Source organism: Pteropus vampyrus, unplaced genomic scaffold (genome assembly GCF_000151845.1).
Source record: "Pteropus vampyrus isolate Shadow unplaced genomic scaffold, Pvam_2.0 Scaffold150, whole genome shotgun sequence".
Taxonomy (NCBI): domain Eukaryota; kingdom Metazoa; phylum Chordata; class Mammalia; order Chiroptera; family Pteropodidae; genus Pteropus; species Pteropus vampyrus.
This window is the reverse complement of record NW_011888931.1, coordinates 1,287,761-1,295,415: the sequence shown is the minus strand read 5'-3', so window position 1 is coordinate 1,295,415 and position 7,655 is coordinate 1,287,761. Positions and strand designations below refer to the sequence as shown.

General features: G+C 42.5%; 1 long non-coding RNA gene across 1 annotated transcript; it reads right to left on the bottom strand.

Annotated features, from left to right (window-relative positions):
- Positions 1–3,556: 3,556 nt before the first annotated feature.
- On the bottom strand, positions 3,557–7,474 carry LOC111745258. The gene is made up of 3 exons (XR_002782574.1): positions 7,335–7,474; positions 4,848–4,950; positions 3,557–3,593 (listed from the first exon to the last, which is right to left on the bottom strand). It is a non-coding gene; the product is annotated as an uncharacterized LOC111745258 (long non-coding RNA).
- Between the last annotated feature and the right edge of the window lie 181 nt (positions 7,475–7,655).

The following is a 7,655-nucleotide window of genomic DNA, read 5'->3' as shown; positions in this document are numbered from 1 at the left end:
CCTAATCTTATTTCTTGTTCTTCTAGCGACAGCATTCCCCTTTATCTGCAAATGGCTTCTTCCAGTGGGAACTGCTAAATTGTTCCCCATCCCCCTCTCTCCACTCTCTACCTTCTACCACCACTCTGGCCGTAAATGACTAGCTAAAGAATTGACCAAAAAGGAGGGAGGGACATTGGTAGATGGAAGGCAGAAGCGTGGCTTTCAGTGGTTCCAAAACTAGGCAATATATCTGTTTTTCTTGTCAGTGACAGTCTGGTGTATCACAGTATCAGAATGGGTGAGTCAGAGGCTTGTCCAGTCTCCTTTCGGGGCATCTGCCCTGTTCTGGTTCAGGCTGTGGAGTGTGTGGCTTTTTAATCCAAAAATATGCTCCTCCATACAACCCACTGAATGATACAGGTAGTAGAGAATCTGGCTGATATTTTACATATGGTCTTCTCAGTTTTAGTTTCCATGTTAGTCTTTTTGTTTATCTTCTGGAGAACTTTAAAGAGAAATTGGAGGGAATCTTAAAACTATCAGGAATGGCTAGTCTTCTGCCAAGTTAATTCAGAAGAGTTTTTAAATTGCCGGGGGGTGGGTGGGTGTTGAGGGAATATATGCACATTTGAGAATTTCTTTGGAGACCTCTTATAAATTGATGTCTTTTTACTAAAGGCTTCCTGTCTAAAGCAGATAGTCTTATTTCTATATATACTTTAGAAATAAATGATAAATATGCAGTTTCAAAAGTAATAAATGAAAAGCACTGAGGCTTTTCCACCTGAAGCCTTAAAAATATTCAGGAGACAAGGGGCTTAATAGAGCCTGAGATGACAGAGAAGCATAAAAATTCAAGAAGGACTGCAGTGGTCAAGTGCTTATGTTTTTAATTCAAATCCGCATTCTACCGCTGAACATCTGCGACTTTGGATAAGGTACTTGCTCTTTCCAAGCCTCAGTTTCTTCAACTGTGTAATGGGAATGACACTTCTTTCCTCCCTGAGGCAGCTTGGTGGTGGTGAGGGCCAGGCATGTCTATCCTGAAGGCTCTAGAGTCAGGATGCCTGATTTTCAATATTGGCTTCACCAAGCACTAGCTGTATGACCTTTGGCACATTAGCCCCTCTATGCCTCAGTTTTCTTTCCTAAAAATCAGCATAATAAGAGTACTTATCTTCCAGGGGTTGATTTGAGGATAGAATTAGTTAATACCACTCAGATGCTTAGAAGAATATTTGAAACATAGTAAGCAGTAAAACAACATTGGCTACTAATTTGTTAGGTATCATTACTTTTTAATTAAATAATGTATGTAAAGAAAATAGTAAGTGTTCAATAAAATCTATAACAAGGATTTGTTTATTTCATAGCAAAGGGTATATTCTAGGTAAACACCAACTAAGTTTTCACAATTTGATGCCATCATCATTTAGAGCAAATGAATCTCATATCACATGACAAGGTAATGGAGGCCTTATATATGAAATATTGACAGCTCTCTTTATTTTTGTATTGTTAGTACAGTGCATCTTCTTTCTTCATTTGTTTAAAGGAATATAAAATATTCTCTTAGCATGGCAACACTGAAAATAAAACAGTCACTAAGAAACAGGCTTTAATAAAATTAGCCCTCCTGTCCAAGAATGATAAGGAAGGGAAGAAGGAAAGAAGGAAGGAGGGAGGGAGGGAGGGAGGGAGGAAGGAAGGAAAGAAGGAAGAAAAGAAGAGGGAGGAGGGGGAGGGGGAACTATCAGATTGAATAAATAAGACATAAAAATAAATAAAATGGTTTCATAAAAATATTATCAATATGTAGCCCAGAAACTGAAGCCTAGATATTATCCCCAATTGATCTTAGAAATTAGTCAACACTGATTCAATGCTACCTAGGGTCAAAGGGTATTAGAACATCATCTCCTTTCCAGGCAAATACACAATTAAGTTTTTCTTTTTGGAAAACTCATGACTTAAAGCAGGGGTCCTCAACCCCTGGGCTGTGGACTAGTACCAGTCCAGGCTACATTCCATTAGGAATCGGGCCCCACGGCAATAGATGAGCAGTGGACCAGCAAGCAAAGCTTTATCTGTGTTTGCAGCCGCTCCCCAGCGCTAGCATCACCTCCTCAGCTCCATCTCAGATCTTCAGGCAGTAGATTCTCAGAGGAGCACTGGTCCCTGGTGCCGAAAAGGTTGGGGACCACTGAATTAAAGTAAGGCCTTGAAATCCATTTACAAAGATAATGCAGACACTTTGACATTAAGTGTTGAAATGTGTCTTCAAGATAATGATAATGATCCAGGTGTTTCTCCTGTAATGTGATATGTGTTTCCTTAGAAGACTTTGTGCTCTGCAAAACAATGTACTAAAGTAACAGTTTATGGAGGAATAAGGTTGGAGCAGTCCGCTCAAAACTATGCAACTTTGGAACCAAAGCAGTATAAAAACAAAAATCGGTTCCTGGAACAGTAACCTCAAGAGCCCCAATAGGCAGCTCAGAGAGTCTAGAAAATGCCACAGCAGAACAAAAGAGAGACAGTGCTGGCAACATTTACATTAGAGCAGAGCTACCGGGGGCTTCGGGGCTTCGGGGCTTCGGGCTTCGTCAGTGCGGGTGGAGGAGGCTGTTGGCGGCTGTGAAAGTGGGCACAGGGGGCTCCACTTCCATGGGGAAAGTGCCCCAGCGGCCAGTGACATTTATTTTCTTAAAAATACAGTTTACAGGTTCTTAGTGCTAGTGCGGCAATCAAGCTGAGTTTTCTTTTTCCTTTTCTGCTGAAGGTTATAATTCAATTGCTTCTGTAACAGTGCCCCTTGCCTAGAAAAAGATCATGAACCAATGCAATTTCCTGGTTCTACAAAGCTCATTTCCTATTGATCAACTGCATGTGACTTAATTTGCATCGTACGTTATATAATGTGACCAAAATGATGTTAAAAAATTTTATACATTTTTAAAAAAATTACAAAGTGACTTACTAAGAAAAATGTTGCTTTTGACTACCTGACAGAGAGTTATAAGTTGAATTAAAGTGTTGGGGATCTTGGCGAGAACTGGGTAATAAGCAGGAGAGAGGTAGATGGAGCTAAAATAATAATAGCATTTAATACTTAGATAATACCTAATACATTCCTGGCACGTTCTAAGTGCTTTTTATGGATTAATTCAGTTAACCCTCACAGCAATTTTTATAAGGTAGGTTTCTATCACCTCACTTTTACAGATGAGGAAACTGAGGCACAGAAAGATTAAATCACTTGCCCAGAGTCACATAAGTGGTAAATGGGGATTTGAACCCAAGCCTTCTGCTCCGGAGGCTGCACAGGTATCTGCTGTGCGGCCTAGTCTTTCCAGCTGTATGTAGTCTCTCAGTGAACCACTGCATCAGGCAGATAAAGCTCCCCCACCCCATACAGAGACATGAGCTAAGAGGGAGCAGCTGAGAGACAGTTTTTTGTGACCTGAAGTGGAGAGGAAGGGAGAGCATGTCGGACAGACACACAGCTTCCCTGGTGCAGTAGTTCTGTGCTGTCATCTCCTCCTTCTTCACAGATGCCAGCCCCTTATGCCTTTTCTTTTCTTATGCTTTTTTGTGCTTTCATACCATCCCTGGCTCTGGGGAGGAAGAGAGAGTAGTGTTGTTTTGATTAAAAAAAACAAAAACAAAACAAAAAAACAGTAGATACTGGAAGAACGGTCTGTTCTCTAATACACAAAGGGATCTCTAAGGATCTTTGGGAATCCCCAAATCTATCATTAGCATTTTCTCAGTTTCCTTCTCTTCTGGAGAGGTCGCAGAGCAGGGGGGCATGAAATGGAATAAATAAACTGAAATAGGAGAAAGGACTATGGAAGAGAGAGAGAGAGACCAGTAGTGCCGAGTTTGACCAGCTTGGGATTCCAGCGGGAAGGGAGGGAGCTTCCAAGGAGCGAGCAGCAGCAGGTTAGCGTCCTGGCCTTGGCTTCAGTGACTGGCTGAGGAGCCTGAGCAACTAAGTGGCCTGGGAGACTTTAGACTTAGCATCTATGGGTCTCTGTTTGCTCCTTTTGCCCTCAGCCTGTTTCCAGCTGTTTCCAACTTCAAAAGGATTAAAGGATTGTGACTCACTGAGAAGTTAGAGAGTAGGAGGGTATTTATGGCTGATCCCAAGGCTTAAGAGTCAGAGAAGGAAGGAAACCTTGATCCCAAGAAACAGGTGGGTACAGTGGAAATCAAAGCAATGGGACAAACCCCGTAAGTCTTGGGAAAAAAAAGAATTTAGTAACCCAAGGCCAAGAAGCAGCTCAGGGAACAGCCATTTGGAGGCCAAGTCCCTATAGCGACCCCACTCCATCCTGGAGAGGGGTTGGCCCCTCCTCTAGGAACTGTTCACTAGGTCCTGGGAGCAAGCAGTCCCTGTGTCCATCACATGAGAATTATGGAGAGACTGAGGACCCCTACAGTGTTTGCTGAGAGAACAGAGATTCTGGAATCCTGTGTCAGAAATGGAAGGCATTTCCCAAAAGAAACATTAGGGTGTGTAAACACAAATAATGTAACAAAGTAGAAATTTTCAGAGTACCACTGTTAGCTCAATTCAGTGAAATGATAAGGCATGTAAGAAAGAGAAAAGATGTAATAGAAAAGACTGGAACTCAGATTTATTAGAGGTGATTTTTAAAACACCAGGGATGATGTTTGGCCGCGAATCCAGGACTGGTGCTCAGGAGGTCCACGCTGTTAGGTTTGGAGATGGAGACAGAAGAACCGGCCATGGTCAAAGATGGGAGATGAGCATTTCGGTAATGGGAGTCAGCAGAGGGATGGGATTTAGGTCTGTATCTCCCCAGTTGCATCCCCCTGATCATGAGCATGGGACTCACCTGGTGTGCTAGTTCAAAGGGCAGACCGCTGGGCTCCTCCTCAGACCTACTAACCCAGGACTTCTGGTGGCAGGACCCAAGAATCTGCATTTTAATGAACATTCTAAAATTTTAACATTCTTCTATATATTAGTATTGAAGAACCACTGGTTTCATTTTTATTATTTATTATCTAGAAATTTGGGTGCTTGGATGATAAATGAGAACAGGTCATAGTTTTATAATTAAACAAACCTCGTTAGGACAGCAAAGTCCCTCACAAACCTAATTGCTATTTTTTTGCATAGTAATTAGGCAAAAATGTGAATGTTTCCCCAAATGATTGCAATTCATGTTACTTCAAAACATTTCCATCCTAGCATTTCTGCAGTCAGCAGGTGAGAGAGAGGCATGAGCTGGAAGGGTATTGTAAGGACACAGCGGAAGAACACCAGTTCTGACTAGCATGGGATCTGAGAGGGCAGGGGTGCTGTTTCCTACAGCTGAGATACTAGAAGAACAAGAAGCCATAACTAATCTCTTCCCTTCCTGGATAGAAGGTGGAGCCAGCCACCAGTCTCGGCTTTGCTGTCCCAGGTGAGGGACCTCTTAAAGCCCAGCTCTCCGATTCCTTCCCAGAAGCCCAGCACACTCATCGCTAAACTTCTGGGGGCCCTGCTCCTCCCTTCCTATGGCCTGCCTGGAGTGGGAAGGATGCTGGGCTTAGCCATCAGCAGCACTACAACACTTCCAGCAGTGCAGGAAGATTCACATCCTAGGACAGTCCAGACCTCCCGTTTTGCTGATGAGAAATGAGGCTCTGAGAATTGAAATGACTTCCTTGAGAGCATAGGACTCATTTATGGCAGCTCTGCACCTTGAACTTGGGTTTCCCGACTCCTAACACACTGTTCCTTCTTTTCCATCATGTGCCTGAGTTGCTTTAGCTCTGGCTGGGCAGGAGGTGAGCAGGTGACTCGGAAATTGTACACCAGGTACAACTGGGCCTGTGAGTAGCCTCCTGCTCTCCCCCTACCCAGCCCGCATCACCAGATCTTTTGTCCTAGAGATCACCTCATTTTACTGGCATATTTAAATCGCAAGTCACTTAGAATCAGTATCGGCAGCAGGATCTTAAGCATTTGCAAAAGCAACATGGAATATCTCTTACTCTCCATTTGAGTGGTTATGGAAGATCACTTTTTTGACTCTCATTTGTTATTTTCTAGCAAATATTCTTACCCACTGTGGCCAAAGGGACCAAAATTAAATTCCAACATTGCTTGCTGAGGTAATGTAGCTTGGAAATAAAGCAAGGTTCTGGGGACAGATGTTACTGCACTCAGTCCTGCCTGGTTTGATTTCTATGTGATTAGGTCATTAGCAAGCTCTGGGAAGTTCCTGGGAGATTAGACTTGGTCTCCGCCCATGAGGACTGTTTTCAGGGAAGTTTGTGGGTTGTACTGGAGTGTCCTCAAGTCTATCAGAACCTTTACACTTAAGAATGGACATGCCCCATAAGAGTCTGAGAGGTTTGAGGAAAAATAAGCAAAACCCTTGTTACTTCTCCATTCGGTTGCCAAACAGCACAGGAAAGCAGGAGGGCATATGTTTTTAAAAGTCACATCTGTTCTTCTCTATAGGTGACCTTCATTTCAGCAAGACTAAGTGGATGCAAAGATGTCTAAACCGGTCCTTTACAAGAGTTTATCCTCAGCCTGGAAAACTCCCAGCGACATCACATGAGTATGCTTAGCTCCTGTCAAGTGATACTCAATTGCTCTATAGGGGAAAGGGAGGCCTTCGAGTGCCCACGGTCCCAGCCAAGAATGAGCAATTTGGCAAGTTTACCAGGGCGGACTGCTAGATAATTCTTCTGAAAGTTGTCCCGGAATGGTGAAAGCTTTGACTCTAAAGACCTTATCCAAGAAAACCCCCGAAGTTCCATACCGTCATGAACTCTACATTTTTCTTTTTGGAGCAGATAAATGATCCTGTCAAGAACAGACCCCATGGTAGCAAGGAGAAGAGAACGACATTTTTAGTAGGAATTCAGTCATCACTTCACTCTTCTGCAAGAATGAAGGGGGAAAAGGTGTTAGTGGCATATAACCAAATATAATAGCTTTAGCTATGTGAAACTCTTTATACATCTTGGAATTTTTGAAGCTGAAGTTGTCTATGCCAAGATACACTTGGGCAGTACAACCTGAGAAAACAGAAAGTTTTAAATAAAGCATTCTGACATCTTTTTCTAATGACACAGGCAATTTTGTAATCTACCAAGCTTACATCTTTCCTTCCAGCTTGAGAGAGTGCAACACCATAGGTATCTGGCTCCAAACCAGGAAAAAAAGTTGGGCTTGGCCTCACCCCTAGATTCTCTGTGGCAGTTGATCCAAGAGGCTTAGACACAGACCAGGAATTAACACATCACCCCTTAAACTTAGAGGTTTAGGGGACCTGTTCCCATTCTCTTGGTTTCTAAATATAATTATGTGCACAGACTTGGGCTGGGAATGAGCATTGCTGATGTGAAATCATTCTGGACTCAAATGAAGGTGGGATGAGCTCGTCTTCGTACTTCAGAAGTTACCCAGGAACCCCAAGTTCATCCTTCTATAGGCTGATCACAGTAAGAACTTCATGTTACCTATGAGAGGCAAACACAAAATTAATATGATTTTCTGCAGTATAAACATTCTAATTAAATATCTGAATTTATTTTTCAGAAGAAAGAGAGCAGAACATATATTTCAGTCATAGAAATAACCATACTTTTGGCTTGTATTGAAGACCGTTGGTCTCTCAAGCTCTGTTTGAAATTCA